The sequence below is a fragment of the Stenella coeruleoalba genome, assembly GCF_951394435.1.
Source record: "Stenella coeruleoalba genome assembly, chromosome: 1".
NCBI lineage: Eukaryota > Metazoa > Chordata > Mammalia > Artiodactyla > Delphinidae > Stenella > Stenella coeruleoalba.
The window spans coordinates 132,767,401-132,792,373 of NC_137169.1; the positions used below are offsets into that span (position 1 = coordinate 132,767,401).

Here is a 24,973-nt window from a genome sequence, read left to right on the forward strand (position 1 = left end):
ATTTCCTCTAATAAAAATGTTTTAAAAAAAAAGCCCCACAGGATTAAAAAGGTCACACGGTATTATCATTTGTTTTCCTTTCACTGTCTCTTACCATATATATTTGAATGAAGCCATATAGATGTGTATATGTGTGTGTGTGTGTGTGTGTGTGTGTGTGTGTGTGTGTGTATTTGTCTTAATTAGACAATTTAATAGTAAATTAGATCTAATATAAAAGTAGCTTGTTTCTTGTTTTTAGTAATTTCCAGTTTGGACCATTATGTAATAGGTTGCCTCTTTTTTGCTTCCGTCAGACAAATGGACTGAGGCCTAACGCATTGTAGATTTTAGAAAACAGAACATTTCCTAATGGTTTTAAAACTTTCATAATGATAGAAAATAATTTCCTTTATACTTTCACTGCTTTTAAACTCTGACTTTCTGTTCGCATATAAGCAGTCATTATTTGGATTGTAATGTTCAATTTATTATAACATTATAATGTATAATATGTACAATTATCAGTTTAGATAATTTTCTTAGGTTCAGGAAGAGGAAAACAAATAAGAAAGCCTTATTAAGAGTATGATCAATTGGGTAACACTTAAAAGAGGTCAAAAATTTTTCTGGATTTTTGCTTTGAGGTCTTGTCTTGAGCCTGTGCAATTACCTCCTTTTCTTTCCCGCAGTCCACTGAAATGGGAAGAAATTAAAAAGAGAGAGAAGAAAAGTAAACAGGAAACTTTGTAGGACTGCTGTAAAAGAGGAAAATGTACCATTGGCGTATAAGAAATATGGAACTTGGGGAATATGTGAAACAGAAAGGACCAAATGGAAGCAAAAACCTATCAGACTTGAATAGCAGGTAAGTTGGTTCCTCTTGAGAAGTAAGTGGACAGTGTCCTCAATGTAACCTGAAAAAGTTTCCTTTTTGGAGCAACAGGTTTGAACAAGGGTGTGCTATAGGGGTCATGGGTGAGGGGGCTATTACATTATTTTAGAAGGTGTACCAGTGATCCACATGCTGTGTTTCCCTGGGTTTTGTTTTATATGGAGAGTGTATGAGATGAAGAGCTTGTAAGCCAAGGAGGAAATGAAAATAAAAGTCAAAGCCTATTTAGAAATTATTAAAATAGGACAGTCATCTACGAAAAGCTGTGGAATGTGGTCAAAGCCATACACAGAAAATAACTTGTCTTAATTTCTTTTAAATTTGAAGTATAGTTGATTTACAATCAACTATTACATAAGTTTCAGGTATACAACATAGTGATTCAATATTTTTATAGATAATACTCATATGAAGTTGTTATGAAATATTGGCTATATTCCCTGTGGTGCACATTACATCCTTGTATCTTACTCATTTTATACCTAGTAGTTTGTACCTCTTAATCCCCTTCACCTGTCTTGCCCCATTCCTCTTCCCTCTCCCCATTGATAACCAGTTTGTTCTCTGTATCTGAGTCTGTTTCTGTTTTGTTATATTCATTCGTTTGTTTTACTTTTTAGATTCCACATACAGTAGAAGAAAGACTGAAGATAAATGAACCCATGCACGTTTGTCACTCAATGGTTATTTGAGTGCAGTGTTGAGAAGGCGTGTGAAGGTGAGTCTGTACTGAATGGGGAGCACTGCTGTTAGTGAGTAGTGACTTCAACGTTCAATGGATTTTTCAGATGAGCTGAATAAAACTGCTAAGGGTCTGATAATTCCTGTATCGCTCCAAAGCACAGAATGACAGGAAGTTTCCCCAATAATTCTTTTTTTTTTGCAGTACGTGGGCCTCTCCCTGTTGCGGCCTCTCCCGTTGCGGAGCACAGGCTCTGGACGTGCAGGCTCAGCAGCCATGGCTCACGGGCCCAGCCGCTCTGTGGCATGTGGGATCTTCCCGGACCGGGGCACGAACCCGTGTCCCCTGCATCGGCAGGTGGACTCTCAACCACTGCACCACCAGGGAAGCCCTCCCCAATAATTTTTTGGAGGCAGGCATAATTCTGGTCCCCAAATCTGCTGAAGAAAGCACTCAAAAGAAAACTAAAGAAAAAATTCAGTTATAAAGATGTAGATACCTTAAATAAAATATTTTAAATATTTCCACTGTGAACAGTTTGAAGGAAGCAGAAACACTGTGCACAGTGAAATATAGAATTCGTGGTACCTACAAGTGATAAAAGAAGCTCCTTTGCAGAAGTTGGAGAATTTATATCATAATTCACAGATGAGGTGGTGAATAATATCCGTCCGGCTTTGCTGCGTGGGCAATTCACAGGGTGGGCAGTGTTGTTGACCTGCTTCCCCAGGGCACGGGAGGAGTTACTAGCATCCACACCAAGGGTCTGAGAGCTACGTGAAAGCTCAAGCAGAAAGTCCAGCACCTGATTTTGAAGGTCAAACTTAGATTTGGTATTGGTTGAGTTTGTTATCTGTATGTCTGTCTTATCGTGAGATAAGAACTATGATGATTCACCTTTGTTGCCATCCAGTACAGACATTTCCATAAAGCAAGCGCTAAGAAAATCCTTGTTAATTGAATCTAATCACAGGAGCTGTGGAGTAGTGGGACACTCACGGGTCTGAGACAAGGATTTGGTTTCATTCAAGCCAGGCTGCTAGTGGGTATCTGCTTTTGTCACGTTACTTCCCTCATGACTCAGCCGGGACACCCCCTCTGGAGAGCCTCCTCGAGGCCCCCCGCGTCCTGAGCGAGCTCACTTGTGTGCTGCCCCGGCCCCATGCTTCCCTCTTCTGGGGCGGTTCGCTTCTCCTGCGTTTCCTCTGTGAGACAGTGGTGCTTGAGGCCAGAGACTCTGTCCTTTGCATCCCTGTATCTGCAGAGAACAGCCCTTGTCTGGACACAGTAAGGGCTGACCACACTTGATACATGAATGAAGGATTTAACTTCCCTGAGCTTAATTTTTCTCCATTTGAAAAATGAGAACGTTAATAATACGTGAGATGAAGTAAGTCAGAAAGAGAAAAACAAATATCGTATATTAACGCATATATGTGGAGCTTAGAAGAATGGTACAGATGAACCGGTTTGCAGGGCAGAAATAGAGACACAGATGTAGAGAACAAACGTATGGACACCAAGGGGGAAAGCGGCGGGGGGATGGGGATGGTGGTGTGATGAATTGGGCGATTGGGATTGACATGTATACGCTGATGTGTATAAAATTGATGACTAATAAGAACCTGCTGTAAAAAAAAGAAAAAAAATACATGAGAATGGGGTTTTCAAGAATCTTCCTTAGAAAAAAGTCTGGCCCTTTCATAATAAAGGCAGTAGGCTTTGTTTATTGAACACCTATTATATGTGCCAAACACTGACCAGGCACTCTATATTATTATCATTCTCTCTTATCCTTCCACGTTTGTGAGGTAGGTGCTATTATCTCCATCTTACAGATGCTTGGAGACCTGAAGAAGCTGCCCCAACTAAATAGCAAGGAAGTCTGGCAGAGCCAGAGTTTGAATCCCAAGCCTGTAATTGTTCCACTGTAGAATTGATGTTTCTATGGGAAGCTCAGTTTGGGTTGTCGTCAGTAGGTCTCCTCATGGGTACCCTGGCTGTGTAATTATGGCTTGTAAAAGGTCGGTCGTGAAAGTTGAGCTGGTGAAATCCAGCCTTGAATACATTGCTTGGCACATGGTAATTGCATGGTCAATATAATTGTTGAATGAAATAATGAATTAGTTAATTAATAGAAAACCCATGAATGTTATTCTTAGTAATTTATTTAATAAACCAAGAGACTGTTTATGTGTGTGTGATTCAAGAGTGTTTACACACCCACAACTTCAGATGACGGGCAGATTTTCCTAGGAAGGTAAAACTGGAATTTGATTTTCGTTTAGTGAGTGAAAAAACGTGAAATAAAAGGATTGGCTAGTCATCTAGGGATCTCATTAAAAATGAAAATCCCTATATTCCATTCCCAGAGTTTGTTATTTTTATACTCTCCTCTCCTGGATGTGAAATACAATGCTTTGTAAATTGTGGAGTGCTGTACACACTTAATATATTACCAAGAAACTGCGTGTGTGTGTGTGTGTGTGTGTGTGTGTTTCCCATGAAGGTGGAGAAAGTATCCTTTGGGATCTGTTGAAAGTGAAGGAAGAGAACAGTTAAGAGACTCAGTTAAATCAGAAAAGAAAGGGGCTCTTTCATTCAGTGAAAGGAACTTTTCTTTTGTCAGTATCTCCCCCAGAGGCAAGTCTGGTTGACTAAAATTTAACAAAGAGATCCCATTGGTGTGTTTGGTTATTTCGTGGTTGAGGCATCCTCGGTTACCCCAGGTGATAGCAGTGTATTGTCACTGTGTACACGCAGTCTGAAGGGAGAGCCAGGAAACTCTGAGCAAGGCTGCAGTGCTCAAAATCTGGCCCAGCTCTGGGAGCCAAGGTACTTGTCTGTCATGCTTGTGACTCAGCACTCCTTTCCTTGCTTCCCTTTGTAGATGTCTTCCTATTCCATAATTGGTTACTACTTTTGTCCCTCCTTGTTTCTGCCTCATGGCTTCTGCTTACTGCCTTCTGTCTACCAGTAAGCAACATTTATTGAGGCTTACTGTGTGCCAAGCAGAATTTCACCTTTATTCTCAGAACAACCTTTTGAGGTAGGAATAGGATGTCCTTGTTATCTGAGTATTCATTACTATAGTCTCCACACTGAGTGCACAGGGATGCTAAGGCCACCAAAATAGGAAAACATCCACTAATGAGTTGAAAACCAATGCATTTTACACTCAAAACCCTCTTCCTACTTCATAGTAGTCTTGGTAATTAACAATCACTAACATACAATGCACATGTCATGCAAAGCCTAATAGCAAAATTTGCAAAAGATGCAGAATGCCATAAAGTCGATGTCAATAGGAAGGTCATTGGTAAAAGACTGTCCGAGAGTGTGGCCAGTTAACAATTAGAGAAGAGGAAATAGACAAGGCCTGTGTTAATTTTGCTACTTGAGAACCAGTGTTGCTGTTCTGAAATACATTTTGGAAATCTTTGGTATGTGCACTATTATATAATTGAGTGTAGGCATTAACGTAGGCCAGATTTTTATCCTTTTCAGGTCTGTCAGGCTTTCATGGAATAAGAATTAGGCTTCTGGAACATAATGTCAGTGATTTTTGACTGATATATGCTAATGGAGTTAGGGAAACATGAATACTTGGAGTCCTTAAAAACTGAGGGTCATATCTAAGATCTATAAATGATGGAGCTGTGACTATTCGTAGGCCCAAATAGTGTCTTTGGCTTTCACTGTAAAGTCCTGCTAATAGCATCTTAGTTTTATACAGGGTATTACAATTCGAGATTATTTTCATGTGCATTATCTCATTTCATGGTTATTTGTAACTATAAATATATAAACATTGGGGTGCATGTATCTTTTTGAGTTATAGTTTTCTCCAGATATATGCTCAGGAGTGGGATTGCTGGATCATATATTATTTTTAACTATATGAAGTAGAAAAGCAAAATAACATTATGTTTTAAAGATGAGGATACTGAGGTTAGTATGATGTCACATATTAGTAAGTGACACTCCAGTACTAGAATGACTTTCCTAAATCCTGGTTCAGCGCTTTTCCTACTCCCCCAAATAAAAACAGAGAATAAGGAAGGAACAATATCATCTCTGTTTTATAAAGGAAGAAATTATAGAAAACTCAAACGTTGTAGATGCACACTGGGAAGATCACTTGGCAAATTAAGTGGAATAATCATGTGTCCATAATCTGACAATTACTAAAAGAATTAACATAATTGGAGTTACCGAGACTAATTACCCTTTTTACCCAGGGCAGCTTTTAAAACCTTACCTGATTTTTTTCATCAATATTTGTTTTGTTTCTTTCTGTTTTTGTATTGAGGTATAGTTGATTTACAATGTTGTGTTAGTTTCAGGTGTACAGCACAGTGATTCAGTTATACCTGTGTGTGTGTATATATATTCTTTTTCAGATTAGTTTCCTTTATAGGTTATTATAAGATATTGAATATAGTTTCCTGTGCTATACAGTAGGTCCTTGTTGGTTATCTATTTTGCATATAGTAGTGTTTATATGTTAACCCCCAACTCCTAATTTATCCCTCCCCCCACCCCTTTCCCTTTTGGTAACCACAAGTTTGTTTTCTGTGTCTGTGAGTCTGTTTCTCTTTTATAAATAAGTTCATTTATATGATTTTTTTAGATTCCATACATAAGTGATATTATATGATACTTGTCTTTCATTGTCTGGCTTACTTAGTATGATAATCTCTAGGTCCATCCATGTTGCTGCAGATGGTAATATTTCATTCTTTTTTTATGGCTGAGTAATATTCCATTGTGTATATGTGTGTGTGTGTGTGTGTGTGTGTGTGTGTGTGTGTGTGTATATATATATGTAAATACCACATCTTTATCCATTTATCTGTTGATGGACATTTAGGTTGCTTCCATGTTTTGGCTATTGTAAATAGTGCTGCTAAGAACATTGGGGTGCATGTATCTTTTTGAGTTATACTTTTCTCCACATATATGCCCAGGAGTGGGATTGCTGGATCATATGGTAGCTCTATTTTTAGTTTTTTAAGGAACCTCCGTACTGTTCTCTGTAGTGGCTGTACCAATTTACATTCCCACCAACAGTGTAGAAGGTTCCTTTTTCTCCACACCGTCTCTAGCTTTTTTTTTTTTTCTTCCTTTTTTTTCTTTTTTTTGGCTGCACTGTGTGGCATGAAGGATCTTAGTTCCCTGACCAGGCATAAAACCCATGCCCCCTGCAGTGGAAGTGTGGGGTCTTAACCACTGGACTGCTAGGGAAGTCCCTCTCTAGCATTTATTATTTGTAGACATTTTGATGCTGGCTGTTCTGACCTGTGTTAGGTCATACTTCACTGTAGTTTTGATATGCATTTCTCTAGTAATTAGCAATGTTGAACATTTTTTTTCATGTGCCTGTTGGCCATCAGTCTGTCTTCTTTGGAGAAATGTCTATTTAGATCTTCTGCCCATTTTTTGATTGGGTTGTTTGTTTTTTGGATATTGAGCTGTATGAGCAGTTTGTATATTTGGGAAATTAATCCCTTGTCCGTTGAATTGTTTGCAAATATTTTCTCCCATTCTGTAGGTTGTCTTTTCATTTTGTTTGTGGTTTCCTTTGCTGTGCAAAAGCTTTTAAGTTTAATTAGGCCCCATTTGTTTATTTTTGTTTTTATTTCCATTACTCGAGATAGATCCAAAAAACATTGCTGCAATATATGTCAAAGTGTTCTGTCTATGTTTTCCTTGAGGAATTTTATGGTAATCTCATCTTACATTTAGGTCTTTAATCTATTTTGAGTTTATTTTTGTATATGTGTTAGAGAATGTTCTAATTTCATTCTTTTACATGTAGCTGTCTAGTTTTCCCAGCACCACTTATTGAAGAGACTATCTTTTCTCCATTGTATGTTCTTGCCTCCTTTGTTATAGATTAATTGACCGTAAGTGCGTGGGTTTATTTCTGGGCTTTCTATCCTGTTCCATTGACCTATATGTCTGTTTTTGTGCCAGTACCATACTGCCTTGATTACTGTAGCTTTGTAGTATAGTCTGAAGTCAGGGAGCCTGATTCCTCCAGCTCTGTTTTTCTTTCTCAAGTTTGCTTTGGCTATTTGGGGTCTTTTGTGTTTCTGTAGAAATTTAAAAAAATTTTGTTTTAGTTCTGTGAAAAATGCCATTGGTAATTTGATAGGGATTGCATTGAATCTGTAGATTGCCTTGTGTAGAATGGTCATTTTAACAATATTGATTCTTCCAATCCAAGAACACAGTATATCTTTCCATCTGTTTGTGTGGTCTTCAATTTCTTTCATCAGCATCTTATAGTTTGTTGGAATACAGGTCTTTTGTCTCCTTAGGTAGATTTATTCCTAGGTATTTTATTCTTTTTGATGCATTGGTAAATGGGATTGTTTCCATAATTTCTCTTTCTGCTGTTTCGTTGTTAGTGTATGGAAATGTGACAGATTTCTGTGTATTAATTTTGTATCCTGCAACTTTACTGAATTCATTGATGAACTCTAGTAGTTTTCTGGTAGCTTCCTTAGGATTTTCTGTGTATAGTATCATGTTGTCTGCAAACAGTGGTATCTAAAACAACAGTTGAAAAGATCCATGAAACTAAAAGCTGGTTCTTTGAAAAGATAAAAAAAATTGATAAATCTTTAGCCAGACTCATCAAGAAAAAAAGAGAGAGGGCCCAAATCAATAAAATCAGAAATGAAAAAGGAGAAGTTACAGGATATAAAGCATAATAAGAGACTACTGTGAGCAACTATGCACCAATAAAATGGACAACCTACAAGAAATGGACAAAGTCTTGGAAAGGTACTGTCTCCCAGGACTGAACCAGGAAAAAATGGAAAATGCACACAGACCAATTAACTACCGAAATTGAATCAGTAATTTAAAAACTCCCAACAAACAAAAGTACAGGACCAGATGGCTTTACAGGTGAATTCTACCAAACATTTAGAGAAGAGTTAACACCTATCCTTCTGAAACTATTCCAGAAAATTGCAGAGGAAGGAACACTTCTGAACTCATTCTATGAGGCCACCATTATCCTAATACCAAAATCAGCAATATGTTTTGTTGAAAGTTTTTTTCTTTTTTAAAATTGGTTTGTTAACCATGATAAATCACATAGGTCAGTACAGTTTTTGTACTTTTCTCTTTGTGAAAAATAATATGTGGTCCTAAGCATTAACTTAAAAAAATAAGTCAAAAACAAAACAAGACAACTCCAGCCAGGAGAGACTTAGTCTTGGGGTGATTGATAGCTGATGATATGTTAATAGTTTCTTCTGCTCAAAATTAATGGTATACTTAACTTGTAACCACAGTTCAGGCTTAAGGGTTTTTCTGTGGGTGGTAGGCAAAGAACAATGATCAAAATTTTTGTGAGTCTTTACATTTCTGACGGTTGTCCTTTATTATTCTTTATTTAAGTATTTAGGAAAGAGTTGTTTCTGCAGAAAGGTTGTTACTGGTGATAAGTGTAAGTACCCTGCGGTTTTGTTGTAGGTAATTATTGGAAGTGGAAAAGTCCTGAAGGTTGGACTGATGTTATCCTGTTATCCACTTCATATTTAAACCAAATTTATTGGCTGAAAAATTTACCTTAGGGGCTTCCCTGGTGGCGCAGTGGTTGAGAGTCTGCCTGCCAATGCGGGGGACATGGGTTCGTGACCCGGTCCGGGAAGATCCCACCTGCTGCGGAGCGGTTGGGCCCGTGAGCCATGGCCGCTGAGCCTGCGCGTCCGGAGCCTGTGTTCCGCAGCGGGAGAGGCCACAGGGATGAGAGGCCCGCTTACCGCAAAAACAAAAACAAACAACAAAAGAAACAACTTCAGCTTAGGACCCTCTTGTAGAGAGCTCCTGAAATAGATCAGAGCTGTTGGTAGACATGCCCTTGCTCCCAGTGCTTATCAGAACGGTGTTTTTGTGACTCTTGGCACATTAAACTTTTCTCATTTTCCTGGCTGGTCGTTTGAGGACAAATTAAGAGAAGACTCAGGATGAAGGAAAAAATGTCTCTGAAGGCAGTTGTATCTGGTTCTAAGGTATAGTAAAAAGCTGTTGAAATACCATGTCTGACTTTAAAACAGAAAAATATCCATGACTTTCTGAGACCTGCTCTATAGCCAGGGAGAGGAGACCATCAGTCTCCCAGAGTTTCTGTGGGATTAAAGTTCCTATTTTGTCCAGAAAAACATTCCATTCCCCTGAATAGGACCAAACATGGCTCAAATATACTAACATCTTATATATAGTTATTTTATAAAAATATTCATTAGGTTTTGGTCATATGTTTGATTTAACTAACTTTATGTAGCTGAATCATCCCAGTGTATGACTAAATAGAATTTCTGGCTGAGTGTTCAATTTTTTTTTTCACTCTTGTACATTATTATCTTATATCTTTAAGACCATCAAAATCTTAAATTAAAGTTTAATATTTTTATTAAAAAAAATTTTTTTTGCCACACCACACAGCTTGTGGGATCTTAGTTCCCCGACCAGGGATCGAACCATTGCCCCCTGCAGTGGAAGCGCAGAGTCCTAATCACTGGACTGCCAGGGAATTCCCAAATAAAGTTTAATTTAACCAATTGAAATCATTGAGAATGTTTATGTTTAAATTTGTACAGTGTTTTAAAATATTTTAGATAAAGTGATATTTGCTGTATCAACAATTTAGGCATACATAGAAGTTACGATAGTTATTAAGGTTTTTATGAAATCAGAGAAAGAATAATGAGATATATTCATGTCGGGCAGGAAGAAATTTTTCTCTACCCTTCTAGGTTCTTCTGGCTGGTCTAAGAAGTAAAGTGACATGAGACACATTAACAGGAGAAAATCAAACAAAATTTTAATAACATATGTACAATGGGAGAGACCCCAAAAAACTGAATGACTCCTCAAATGGCTGAAACCCTCACCCTTAAATACCATCTTCAGCTAAAGACAAAAGAGGATGTTGGGGGTCGTGGTTTGGGACTTAAAGGGGAGGAAGGCAATGCACATGGAGATGGAAAAACAAATGTTTGGTGTATAAATGTTTGCTGGGCCAGGAAGAGACATGGGACACAGAGAGGAATTTGGTAGGTTCCTCCCTGTCTACACACCTAGTTCCTACTATAGTTCCTACTGTACTAGTTCCTACTATATACAGGGATACGGGGGATAGCTCCCTTCCTGGAATAGGCCCTCTATCTAAATGTTTTTTAGGCAGTTATGGGGAAGGTCAAAGTTTCTTCCTGAGTCTTTTGGGCCTTGATTGTTTTCAGTTCAAAATAATCCGCATGCCAAAGAGACATTTTGAGGTGGCAGGTTTTGCTCCCCTACACTCACAAGGGAGGTGCTGTAGGGTTGGGGATAAAACACAAGGTTTGCATCATCCTGATTCTGTTATTTATAACTTTGGTTTAGTCTGGGTCCCTGTTCTGTCAATGATAAACTAATCTTTACCTCAGATGGTATTTGGCATATGTATTAATTTCTGCCTTCTTATGTATTTGATATGCTATATTAGTTTATATTTGTAAAGTATGATTATATAAGTTAATAGGCTTTTTAAATTTTAAAAAGTCATAATATGTTGCTTATATTTGTTTCATAAATTTGTTTTTAGGATCAATGAGTCAAGAATTCTGACTTTTCAAAATTCTTTAGTGTTCTTCCTTCTTTCCAGTAACTTTGTATTAGAATGGGTAAGCCAGAAGCGTTTGGATTTTAAAGAAAACCTGATAAAATCACAGCAGTCTTTGTTGGGAGGATGGTCACTGTAGTCAAACTTCTTCATCTTTTTGGGGGGTCTTGCTTCCTGTTTTCCTTTTCTTTTGTGCTGCATGAAACCTGACAAAGTGTGTTGATAAGACTCAACTGATAAAATAGGACCCACATTCACTGTATCTCTGAGGACCCTTGATATTACAGTGGTCCCTCATATCTGCACGGTAGGGGGGCGACTGGTTCCACGTATCTCCCCCCACCCCCATACCAAAATTCGAAGATGCTCAAGGTCTCTATATAAAATGGTGCAGTATTTGCATATAACCTGTGCACACCCTACTATATACTTTAAATCATCTCTAGATTACTTATAATGCCTAATACAATGTAAACGTTATGTAAATAGTTGCTGACCCTGGCAAATTCAAGGTTTGCTTTTTGGAACTTTCTGGGATTTTTTTTGTTTTCCCCTGAATATTTTCAGTCCATGATTGGTTGAATCTTTCATTATTTAAAATTATCACTTGAGAGAGAGGAGGTTTTCCTGTGCCCGAAGCCTTGGAATGGTGACAGGGGACGTGATCCAAAGCACCAGTGGAGAAGCATATAGAAGCAGGAACACCTAACCTATTGGAAGAGGAGGCAGGAAGGTAGATTTCACAGGTAGAAGTAGCATGTTTGATGGTGGGAAGCTTAGGGAATTCTCATCCCAGTCCTTCTACTTGCTCATTGAAGTAAGAGTCAGTCATCAGCTGATAATGAGCGGAATGGCAGGGGTGGAGTGTTGTAGATTTGAGAAGGAAGAAAAAGGTGTGATGTGGTGATGTTGGATAGTGAGAAAAGAAATATTCCAAGAAAGTGTAGTAAAATACGCACCAGTGTTTAGTGCCCATTTGGGATTTGAGGTCGCGAATGCAAAACTGGAATTGTTAGCTTGGTTGTGTGTTTTTCTTCAGCCACATTCAGCTGCTTCAGAGTTAGAGACGGAGCAGGCAGACCGCTGTCAGAATCTAAACTGCTGTGTACTACAAAGAGAGGAAGGCATAAAAGAGCAGCGGCCTACCAAGGGGGAGGACAGTGGGTGTGGTCTACCATAATAGAAGAGGAGTATTTTAGTATTGACATTACTTAAATCACCAGCACAGGGTAGCAGTCAACAGCAGGGAGGCTTTTAGTGGGCTTCCTTATCATTTTATTTTATTTTATTTTATTTTATTTTTTGCGGTATGCGGGCCTCTCACTGTTGTGGCCTCTCTCGTTGCGGAGCACAGGCTCTGGACGTGCAGGCCCAGCGGCCATGTCTCACGGGCCCAGACGCTCCGTGGCATATGGGATCTTGCCGGACCAGGGCATGAACCCGTGACCCCTGCATCGGCAGGCGGACTCTCAACCACTGCGCCACCAGGGAAGACCTTCATTATCATTTAAAAATTCTGTTTAGGTAGAGCACCCCTTCCTGCTTGTACCTGGGAAGGATGACTCCTGCTGTGAACCTTCCCTGGGCCACTATTTACAAAGCAATGAAAGAAGGATTATATTGATTAACCAAGGAATCCAAAGAGAAAAACAAATCTCCTACCCCAAGAGGCCATGTCTGGCTTAAAAAAAATTTTGAATCCTCTTTTTGCCAGGCACCATCTATATGTACAGCTCCATCTAAGAAGAATTAGTGTTCCCGTTTGACAAATCAGGAATGGAGGAGGGAGGTTCGCAGATGTTGTGTAAATTGCAGGCCCCGTCAGTGAGTAATAGGCATGGCTGAACGTCATATCTAGGCCTTTTGCATCCAAGACTTCTGTGCTTTTTCCTCTGCTGAGTTACCTGTTATCTTTAAATCCTTTCATTTTTTTTTTTGACTCAAAAGAGCTATAGGCAGTAGCAGAAGAATTTATGACTACTGTAAGAATTATTGTTTAAGCATAATAATGTGAAATTGGTAAATATAGTTTTCTAATATAAATACAGAATAGGAGACTTTAACTCTTTAATATGTGATCCAGGAAGAAGAATTGCAAAAACCTAATAATGAGTATTTTACCTCTGTTCATGGTTACAGGGAAGGTAATGAATCAGTTCTATGAGGTCCTTTTCTTTTCCCCTATGCTTGATCAGTTTATTACTGTTTTTAACTGTGTTGGGTTTTTATTTATTATGGAGTAATTCAGGTATAGAAACATGTAACAACATGAAAACCCATGTAAATAGAAATAGAAAGGTCAAGAAGGAAAACAGTGCACACATGATTATTGTCCTGTGGGTCCCTCTGATCCCCATTCCACCTCCTCCCCTAGGAGGGACCATTCTCCCGACTAAGGCCTCAAGGGTGTTTGTGTATCATGCAGCATCTGCAGACCTCCGTTGTATGCCTGTGGAATGTTGAATGTGGAAAAGCAAATCGTAAAATTGTTTGTCTTTTTCTTACTGGTTTTGTAGATGTTCTTTATATATTCTGGACACTCAGTCTTTGTCAGTTATATAAATTCCAAGTGAAGTAAACTCTGAGCCTTTTCATTTCACTATTATAATATTGTCTTTAAATATTTTAAGTAATTGAATTTATGAAATACTTTTCTTTACAGTTCTGGATTTGGGGGTCTTAGTTAAGAAAATTTTAACTCTGAGGTCATAAAGGTATTTCTCAATATTTTTTAAAATTTGTGAAGTTGGATTTTTTTTATATTTAGTTTTTAAATCTGCCTGGAATTTCCTTTTATATATAATATAAATTTCCTTTTATATATAATATAAATTATATATAATATATACTATAACATAATATATAATATAAATATAATATAAATTATATATAATATAATATTTATTTATATATAATATATATGTATTTATAATAGTATAATAATGCACACTTGCATTATTTAAATAAATTTTCTTTGTTCTTCTGATCTAAAATGCCACCTTTGTTGACTTTTCAAATATATGTATATATATGTGTGTGTATATAATATATATGTATACATATATTTTGTTATTGTTTATATGTATTCATAAATAGAGGTCTATTTTTAGGTTTTGAAATTAAGCTCTTTTTTTTTTTTTTTTTGTGGTACGCCGGCCTCTCACTGCTGTGGCCTCTCCTGTTGCGGAGCACAGCCTCCGGACGTGCAGGCTCAGCGGCCATGGCTCACAGGCCCAGCCGCTCCGCGGCACGTGGGATCCTCCCTGTCTGGGGCACGAACCCGTTTCCTCTGCATTGGCAGGCGGACTCTCAACCACTGTGCCACCAGGGAAGCCTGAAATTAAGCTCTTTTGATCTGTTTATCCTTATAGCAATATCACATTCTCTTAATTACTCTAACTTTATAAGACAATATATGTTAAGTAAATATTATACCTGTTGTTCTTTTATTTTTCAGAATTGTTTTGGCTGTGATCTTCCATATACATTTTAAAATCAGTTTGTAAATTTACATGAGAAATCTTTTGAGATACTGACTGGAATAGCATTGGATTTATAGATTACCTTGGAGAAAAATGGCATCTTTATGAACGTGGTGTATTTCCCCAAAATCTTCCTTCATGACCTTTGATATGTGGTACATTCTCTATAGATGATCTTGGAAGTTTTCCCTTGCTGTTCATTCTGATTAGAATATACTTCTGTCAGATTCTCCATATTGCTTTCTGTATGAAATTCCCAGGGTTGCTATAACAAATGACTGTGAACTGTGAATTAAAACAACAGAAAATGTGGCCGTCTGCAATCCAAGAAGCAGGCCCTCATTGGGGAACTGAATCAACCAACACCTTGATCTTGGATTTCCCAGGCTTCAGAACTCTGAGAAATAAATGTCAGTTGTTTAAGCCACCATATCTGTGATATTTTGTTATGGCAGCCTGGGCTGACTAGGACAGGGAGAATCCATTCTCTGCCTCTTCCAACTTCTGGTGACTATTAGCAGTCCTTGACTTGTGGCTGCATCACTCCAATCTCTGCCTCTGTCTTCACATCGCTTACTCCTCTGTGTCTTTGTCTTCTTTCTGTCTCAAATCTCCATCTGCCTTTCTCTTATAAAGACATGTCATTGGATTTAGTACCCATCTGGATAGTCCAGGATAACCCCCTTATCTCAAGCTGCTCACTTAATCACATCTATAATGCTCCCCTTTCTAAACACAGTCAACATTTACAAGTTCTGGGGATTAGGATATCGACATATTTGGGGGGGCACATTTCAACTTATTACATCTTATTAATTCACATCTCAACTCAAATGTCACCTCCTCAGATGACATTTTCTCTTATCTTCTTTATACTCTTGTAGTTGAAATTTTCTTAATAATTAGTTTAATGTTTTATCTGTTGTCTCTCTTCCTATTTAAAAAAATGTAACTCTTTGCAGGGAGGGGCTCTGTTGTATTTATTGCTATTTTCAGGTTGGTATTCAGATAATACACACTGGGAAAGCTTTATCAGTTGTTTGTAGCTGGTGTCTGCTGGTTGAGTATCCATTATAATTGGTCTATGTAATGTTATACTAGTTGCTAGATATTTTATTTTATTATTTAATTTAATTTTTTTATATAGCAGGTTCTTATTAGTTATCCATTTTATACACATCAGTGTATACATGTCAGTCCCAATCTCCCAATTCATCATAGCGCCACCACCACCACCCCTGCCACTTTCCGCGCTTGGTGTCCATACTTTTGGTCTCTACATCTGCATCTCTGTTTCTGCCCTGCAAACCGGTTCATCTGTACCATTTTTCTAGATTCCACATATAGGCGTTAATATACGATATTTGTTTTTCTCTTTCTGACTTAATTCACTCTGTATGACAGTCTCTAGGTCCATCCACGTCTCTACAAATGACCCAATTTTGTTCCTTTTTACGGCTAATATTCCATTGTATATATGTACCACAACTTCTTTATCCATTCGTCTGTCGATGGGCATTTAGGTTGCTTCCATGACCTGGCTATTGTAAATAGTGCTGCAGTGAACATTGGGGTGCATGTGTCTTTTTGAATTATGGTTTTCTCTGGGTGTATGCCCAGTAGTAGAATTGCTGGGTCTTATGGTAATTCTATTTTTAGTTTTTTAAGGAACCTCCATACTGTTCTCCATAGTGGCTGTATCAATTTACATTCCCACCAGCAGGGCAAGAGGGTTCCCTTTTCTCCACACCCTCTCCAGCATTTGTTGTTTGTAGATTTTCTTATGATGCCCATTCTAATTGGTGTAAAGTGATACCTCATTGTAGTTTTGATTTGCATTTCTCTAATAATTAGTGATGTGGAGCAGCTTTTCATGTGCTTCGTGGCCATCTGTATGTCTTCTTTGGAGAAATGTCTATTTAGGTCTTCTGCTGATTTTTTGATTGGTTTGTTTGTTTTTTTAATATTGAGCTGCATGGACTGTTTATATATTTTGGAGATTAATCTGTTGTCCATTGATTCGTTTGCGAATATTTTCTCCCATTCTGAGGGTTGTTGTTTGGTCTTGTTTGTAGTTTCCCTTGCTTTGCAAAAAGATTTTAAGTTTCATTAGGTCCCATTTGTTTATTTTGTTTTTATTCCCATTACTCTAGGAGGTGGATCAAAAAGATCTTGCTGTGATTTATGTCAAAGAGTGTTCTGCCTATGTTTTCCTCTAAGACTTTTATAGTGTCCAGTCTTACATTTAGGTCTCTAATCCATTTTGAGTTTATTTTTGTGTGTGTTGTTAGGGAGTGTTCTAATTTCATTCTTTTACATGTAGCTGTCCAGTTTTCCCAGCACCACTTATTGAAGAGGCTGTCTTTTCTCCACTGTATATCCTTGCCTCCTTTGTCATAGATTAGTTGGCCATTGGTGCATGGGTTTATCTCTGGGCTTTCTATCCTGTTCCATTGATCTGTATTTCTGTTTTTGTGCCAGTAACACTGTCTTGATTACTGTACCTTTGTAGTATAGTCTGAAGTCAGGGAGTCTGATTCCTCCAGCTCTGTTTTTTTCCTTCAAGACGGCTTTGGCTATTAGGGGTCTTGTGTGTCTCCATAGAGATTTTAACATTTTTTTTTTCTAGTTCTGTAAAAAGTGCCATTGGTAATTTGATAGGGATTGCATTGAATCTGTACATTGCTTTGGGTAGTATAGTCATTTTCACAATATTGATTCTTCAATCCAAGAACATGGTATATCTCTCCATCTGTTGGTATCATCTTTAATTTCTTTCATCAGTGTCTTGTAGTTTTCTGCATACAGGTATTTTGTCTCCCTAGGTAGGTTTATTCCTAGGTATTTTATTCATTTTATTGCAATGGTAAATGTTGCAAAAGTGTTTCCTTAATTTCTCTTTCAGATTTTTCATCTTTAGTGTATAGGAATGCAAGAGATTTCTGTGCATTGATTTTGTATCCTGCAACTTTACCAAATTCATTGATTAACTCTAGTAGTTTTCCGGTGGCATCTTTAGGATTGTCTATGTATAGTGTCATGTCATCTGCAAACAGTGACAGTTTTACTTCTTTTTTTCCAATTTGTATACCTTTTATTTCTTTTTCTTCTCTGATTGCCATGGCTAGGACTTTCAAAACTATGTTGAATAATAGTGGTGAGAGTGGACAACCTTGTCTTGTTCCTGATCTTAGAGGAAATGCTTTCAGTTTTTCACCATTGAGAATGATGTTTGCTGTGGGTTTGTCATATATGGCTTTTATTATGTTGAGGTAGGTTCCCTCTATGCCCACTTTCTGGAGAGTTTTTATCATAAATTGGTGTTGAATTTTGTTGAAAGCTTTTTCTGCATCTACTGAGATGATCATATGGATTTTATTCTTCAGTTTATTAATATGGTATGTCACATTGATTGATTTGTGTATATTGAAGAATCCTTGCATCCTTGGGATAAATCCCACTTGATCATGGTGTATGATCTTTTTAATGTATTGTTGGATTCTGTTTGCTAGTATTTTGTTGAGGATTTTTGCATCTATATTCATCAGTGATATTGGTCTGTAATTTTCTTTTTTTGTAGTATCTTTGTCTGATTTTGGTATCAGAGTGATGGTGGCCTCATAGAATGAGTTTGGGCATGTTCCTTCCTCTGCAATTTTTTGGAAGAGTTTGAGAAGGCTGGGTGTTAGCTCTTCTCTCAGTGTTTGATAGAATTCACCAAAGCCATCGGGTCCTGGACTTTTGTTTGTTGGAAGATTTTCAATCACAGTTTCAATTTCAGTGCTTGTGATTGGTCTGTTCATATTTTCTGTTTCTTCCTGGCTCAGTCTTGGAAGGTTATACCTTTCTAAGAATTTGTCCATTTCTTCCAGGTTGTCCATTTTATTGGCATAGAATTGCTTGTAGCAGTCTCTTAGGATGCTTTGTATTTCTGCAGTGTCTGTTGTAACTTCTCTTTTTTCATTTCTAATTTCATTGATTTGAGTCCTCTCCCTCTTTTTCTTGATGAATCTGGCTAATGGTTTATCAATTTTGTTTATCTTCTCAAAGAACCAGCTTTTAGTTTTATTGATCTTTGCCATTGTTTTCTTTGTTTCTATTTCATTTATTTCTGCTCTGATCTTTATGATTTCTTTCCTTCTGCTAACTTTGGGATTTGTTTGTTTTTCTTTCTCTAGTTCCTTTAGGTGTAAGTTTAGATTGTTTATTTGAGATTTTTCTTGTTTCTTGAGGTAGGCTTGTATAGCTATAAACTTCCCTTTTAGAACTGCTTGTGCTGCATCCCATAGGTTTTGGATCATCGTGTTTTCATTGTCATTTGTCTTTAGGTATTTTTTGATTTCCTCTTTGATTTCTTTGATCTCTTGGTTATTTAGTAACATATTGTTTAGCCTCCATGTGTTTGTGTTTTTTACATTTTCTCCCCCTGTATTTTATTTCTAATCTCATAGTGTTGTTGTCAGAAAAGATGCTTGATATGATTTCAATTTTCTTAAATTTACCGAGGCTTGGTTTGTGACCCAAGATGTGATCTATCCCGGAGAATGTTCCGTGCACACTTGAGAAGAAAGTGTAATCTGCTGTTTTTGGATGGAATGTCCTATAAATATCAATTAAATCCATCTGGTCTGTTGTGTCATTTAATGCTTGTGTTTCCTTATTAATTTTCTGTTTGGTTGATCTGTACACTGGTGTAAGTGAGGTGTTAAAGTCCTCCACTATTATTGTGTTACTGTCGATTTCCTCTTTTATTGCTGTTAGCAGTTGCCCTATGTTTTGAGGTGCTTCTATGTTGGGTGCATATATATTTATAATTGTTATATCTTCATCTTGGATTGATCCCTTGATCATTATGTAGTGTCCTTCTTTATCTTTTGTAATAGTCTTTATTTTAAAGTCTATTTTGTCTGATATGAGAATTGCTACTCCAGCTTTCTTTTGATTTCCATTTGCATGGAATATCTTTTTCCATCCCCTCACTTTCAGGCTGTATGTGTCCCTAGGTCTGAAGAGGGTCTCTTGTAGATGGCATATACATGGGTCTTGTTTTTGTATCCATTCAGTGAGCCTGCATCTTTTGGTTGGAGCATTTAATCCATTCACGCTTAAGGTAATTATCGATATTTATGTTCCTATTACCATTTTCTTAGTTGTTATGGGTTTGTTTTTGTAGGTCCTTTTCTTTTTTTGTGTTTCCCACTTAGAGAAGTTCCTTTAGCATTTTTTGTGAAGCTGGTTTGGTGGTGGTGAGATCCTTGCCAGGTAGAGTAATCTTGGTTGTAGTTTCTTCCCTTTCATCACTTTCAATATGTCATGCCACTCCCTTCTGGCTTGTAGAGTTTCTGCTGAGAAATCAGCTGTTAACCTTATGGGAGTTTCCTTGTATGTTATTTGTCGTTTTTCCCTTGTTGCTTTCAATAATTTTTCTTTGTCTTTAATTTTTGTCAATTTGATTACTATGTGTCTCGACGTGTTTCTCCTTGGGTTTATCCTGTATGGGACTCCCTGCACTTCCTGGACTTGAGTGGCTATTTCCTTTCCCATGTTAGGGAAGTTTTCGACTGATCTCTTCATATATTTTCTTGGGTCCTTTCTGTCTGTCTTGTCCTTCTGGGACCCCTGTAATGCGAATGTTGGTGCATTTACTGTTGTCCTAGAGGTCTCTTAAGCTGTCTTCATTTCTTTTCTTTCTAATCTGTCCCATGGCAGTGAATTTCACCATTCTGTCTTCCAGGTCACTTATCCGTTCTTCTGCCTCAGTTATTCTGTTATTGATTCCTTCTAGTGTATTTTTCATTTCAGTTGTTGTATTGTTCATCTCTGTTTGTTTGTTTTTTAATTCTTCTAGGTGTTTGTTCTTTAATTCTCCTAGATCTTTGTTAAACATTTCTTGCATCTTCTTGATCTTAGCCTCCATTCTTTATCTGAGGTCCTGGATCATCTTCACTCTCATTATTCTGAATTCTTTTTCTGGAAGGTTGCCTATCTCCACTTCATTTAGTTGTTTTTCTGGGATTTTATCTTGTTCCTTCATCTGGTACATAGCCCTCTGCCTTTTCATCTTGTCTATCTTTCTGTGAATGTGGTTTTTGTTCCACAGGCTGCAGGATTGTAGTTCTTCTTGCTTCTGCTGTCTGCCGTCTGGTGGATGAGTCTATCTAAGAGGCTTATTCAAGCTTCCTGATGGGAGGGACTGGTGGTGGGTAGAGCTGGGTGTTGCTCTGGTGGGCAGAGCTCAGTAAAACTTTAATCCTCTTGTCTGCTGATGGGTGGGGCTGAGTTCCCTCCCTGTTAGTTGTTTGGCCTGAGGCCACCCAACACTGGAGCCTACCCAGCTCTTTTATGGGGCTAATGGCGGACTCTGGGAGGGCTCACGCCAAGGAGTACATCCCAGAACTTCTGCTGCCAGTGTCCTCGTCCCCACAGTGAGCCACAGCCACCCCTTGCCTCTGCAGGAGACCCTCCAACACTAACAGGTAGGTCTGGTTCAGTCTCCTGTGGGGTCACTGCTCCCTCCCCTGGGTCCTGATGCACACAGTACTTTGTGGGTGCCCTCCAAGAGTGGAGTCTCTGTTTCCCTCAGTCCTGTTGAAGTCCTGCAGTCAAATCCCACTAGCCTTCAAAGTCTGATTCTCTAGGAATTCGTCCTCCTATTGCCGGACCCCCAGGTTGGGAAGCCTGACATGGGGCTCAGAACCTTCACTCCAGTGGGTGGACTTCTGTGGTATAAGTGTTCTCCTGTTTGCAAGTCACCCACCCAGAAGTTACGGAATTTGATTTTATTGTGATTGCGCCCCTCCTGCCGTCTCATTGTGGCTTCTCCTTTGTCTTTGGATGCGGGGTATCTTTTTTGGTGAGTTTCAGTGTCTTCCTGTCGATGATTTTTCAGCAGTTAGTTATGATTCCGGTGCTCTTGCAAGAGGGAGTGAGAGCACGTCCTTCTACTCCGCCATCTTGAACCAATCTCCCTAGATATTTTAAATATCATTCCTGACTGTATATCTAGCATCTAGAACAGTGGCCAGCACACAGTAGGTTGTCAATAAATAATTGTGTTAACTAAGAGATTGCACAGAAGAACACAGAAGAGGATGGAGAATAGTGTGTGGCCAGGTTATAGAGAGATTTCTATGTCATCATAAGGAGTTGGGACTTTTTCCTGAAAAATGATAGAGATTAATCCCAGAGTTTTAAGTAGGGAAATAATATAATTGGATCTGCATTTAAAACATGAAATTCAAAATGAATTAGCCTTAAATATTTTGGAATCTCTATTGAACCCCTGAGGAGATATTCAGAAAGATGGAATGAGATGGAGAGAAATCTGCCCTTTATTGTTGAGATAGATAGTTGCTAATAAGCTACACAATCCAGCCTTTATTTCGCAAGAGACACGTCCGTTTTGTGTGTGTGTGTGTGTGTGTGTGTGTGTGTGTGTGTACATGCACGTGCATTTGACTGAAGATTTTGCAATAAATATCTTGAAATATATTGCTTGAGATTATTTTTGTTGTGAACAGCAGGAACTGATTCTGGCTAATTTAAGGGAGAGAAAAGTATCATCATCCATTGGTTTGATATTGGGGTACATCTTACAATCTAAAGAGTAAGTGATTAAATTGTGGAAAGGTAAAGAACTGGGGCAGCTCCAAGGCTTAGTACCAGGAGCTCATGGACGTTTTCTTTTTTTTTTTTTTTAACATCTTTATTGGAGTATAATTGCTTTACAATGGTGTGTTAATTTCTGCTTTATAACAAAGTGAATCAGCTATATGCATACGTATATCCCCGTATCCCCTCCCTCTTGCATCTGCCTCCCACCCTCCCTATCCCACCCCTCTAGGTGGTCACAAAGCTCTGAGCTGATCTCCCTGTACTGTGTGGCTGCTTCCCACTAGCTATCTATTTTACATCTGGTAGTATATATAAGTCATGGACATTTTCTATAGAATGGTTCTAATGATCTCAGTCTTCATGTCTTTCAATTCTAACTTTCAGAAATGTTTTATACTGAGGTTTTTCTTAAATCTGTTTCTGTCATATCTTTGACTTTTAGTGAATTCAGAGGCCGCTCATATTTCCAAATATGTATTCTTCCTCTTCTCTTGGAAAGATAGAATCCCTGATTTTTAGCTGGGTATGTGAACATAAACAATGAAGACTATATCCCCAAACCTCTTTGGCTTAGATGTGGTCTTATGACAAAGTTCTAGTCAAAGAGATGTAAGCACAACTGCATATGGTGGTTTTTAGAAACTTTCTTCAGTCAGTGGCTTCTTTTTGGATACTTCCTTGAATGGAGATGTAGAGGCTGGAGATCTGACATCTGAGACACAAGAGTTACAGCCACACAGTGAGAGCTGCAGGGAACCTGATTTAATGAAGACTTTGGTAGAACTGCCCTACTGTCCCTGTACTCTGCCCGTGCGCTTTTATGTGAGAGAGAAATGTGTGTGTGTATCACTTGTATATGTGTGATCTCTGGTATAATTTCACTTAAAAATTATTTTATAAATTTTAGGATTTGTTATAGGATGTGGAGATTGTAGCCTGTGCTCTGCTTTCTTGAAATGGAAGTCCCTTTGCTCATCTGTCCACTTTTCCTTATTATAAGAACTCTGTGTATATTAAGAAAATTCGTTTTTTGTTTATCATATGTATGTTACTAATATTTCCCTGTTTGTCTTCTGCATATTTTCTTTTTGTTTAGATCTTTTGTTCTTCTATACAGCTGTTTTACTATTTAACTAGTCATTTTTATCAGTTTCTTATGAGTTTGGGCTCTTATGTTATTCTCAAGAAGGCCTTTTCTACTCCAAGATGATAAAAATATTTGTTCATATTTTTCCCTGGTACATGTGTAGTTTTATTTAAAAATTGAAATTCTTTAACTCTTTAACTTGGAATTTATTTTTATATAAAGATTAATATAGAGTTACAGCTTTCTCCTCCCAAATGACTAGCCAGTTATCCCTATATTATTTTTTTAGTAATCTAATTTTAGGAGTCTCGGGATTTAAACATATGGAAATATCAAAGTAGAAGTTTACTGTTTATGTATTAAAGCCCCACAGTGTCTTTTCAGGTGAATTCTGTATACCATATGGTCAGTTTTGCAGTACAGGTAGAAAAAATACTAGGGGAATACGGAGGAAGGAATAGCTGGCTTTCTGGAGAAATTTTGGAAACCTTTTGTGATTGTTTTAAAGTATGTCAAAATTCTTTGACAATCCTCCCTGCAAAGGTGGAGACATTTCTTGAGCATTATCAGGACTTAGTGATTCACTTCCAATGAATAGAACAAGGCCAAATAGATAAAAGACACTAGTTTTCTCCTTGCGCGCACGCTCTCTCCCTGTCCTCGCCCCCCCCCCCCCCCCCCCCCCCCGGCAAGTTTCTCATCTAGGCCAGCTGCCATGTAATCACAACACTGAAGCCGCCCTATAAAGAGGTGCACATTGTGAGGAGCTGAGGCATCCTGCCAGCAGCCAACAAGGGGTTTTGCCAGTAGCCATATGCAGGAGCCATCATGGAAGGGGATCCTCCAGCCCAGTCAGGCTTCAGATCCCTGCAGCCCCAGTCAGTGTCCTGACTGCGTGAGATGCCCTGTGTTGGAACCACCAGCTAAGCTCCGTCCAAATTCCTGACCACAGAAACTATGATATAATAAATGTTTCTTGTTTTGACAGTGCCCTGTTTTAGAGTAACTTACTACACTCATCTGACAACCAAAACACTTTGAGGAGAGAGTATAATTTGAGTCGGTTCTTGAAGGACCAGTAGGAAAAGTTATTTTTATTTTTTTAGTAAAGAAGTTGGGAGAGGGCATTCTAAGCATAGTAGATGTCATACGTGAAGTCAAAGAAAAGTTATGATGTATTCAGGAATAATTTAAAATATCTAATGAGTATAATAAGACCCAAAATACTACACAGTGGGGAGCTGCATGAATTGAGTTTAAAGCTTGTGAAAGGTTTTTTGCAAAGTTAAGAAGCTTAGACTTTGTCTTTAAGGTCATGCAGAAGCAACAATAGGTTTTAACCTACCCCAGCACTATGAGATTTGGGTTAGAGGGCAATAAATCTTACGATATAGTCTGATGGGTAAGTAGTCTGAAAATGATGCTCTCCTGAGAGAGCTGATGAGTTGGATTTATTTCTGCAGTAGTAGAGATGGGGAGAAGTATAATTTAAGGTATTTTTGAAGTTGAATCAGTAGGATTTGAAGCCCAAGAGTCAAATTACACAATTCAATCAAATAGAATTAGTTAAATATTTCTGACAAATTTTGATATTACACAGCACACCATA

General features: G+C 38.1%; 1 long non-coding RNA gene across 3 annotated transcripts in view; it reads left to right on the top strand.

Moving 5' to 3' along the window:
* Positions 1-24,973, top strand: part of LOC307186600 — a 429,363-nt gene that overhangs the window by 183,738 nt on the left and 220,652 nt on the right. For all 3 annotated transcript variants that reach the window (XR_013828419.1, XR_013828420.1, XR_013828421.1), the window contains 2 exons: positions 672-847; positions 1,495-1,592. This is a non-coding gene — a long non-coding RNA (uncharacterized lncRNA). The remainder of the gene's footprint in view (positions 1-671; positions 848-1,494; positions 1,593-24,973) is intronic.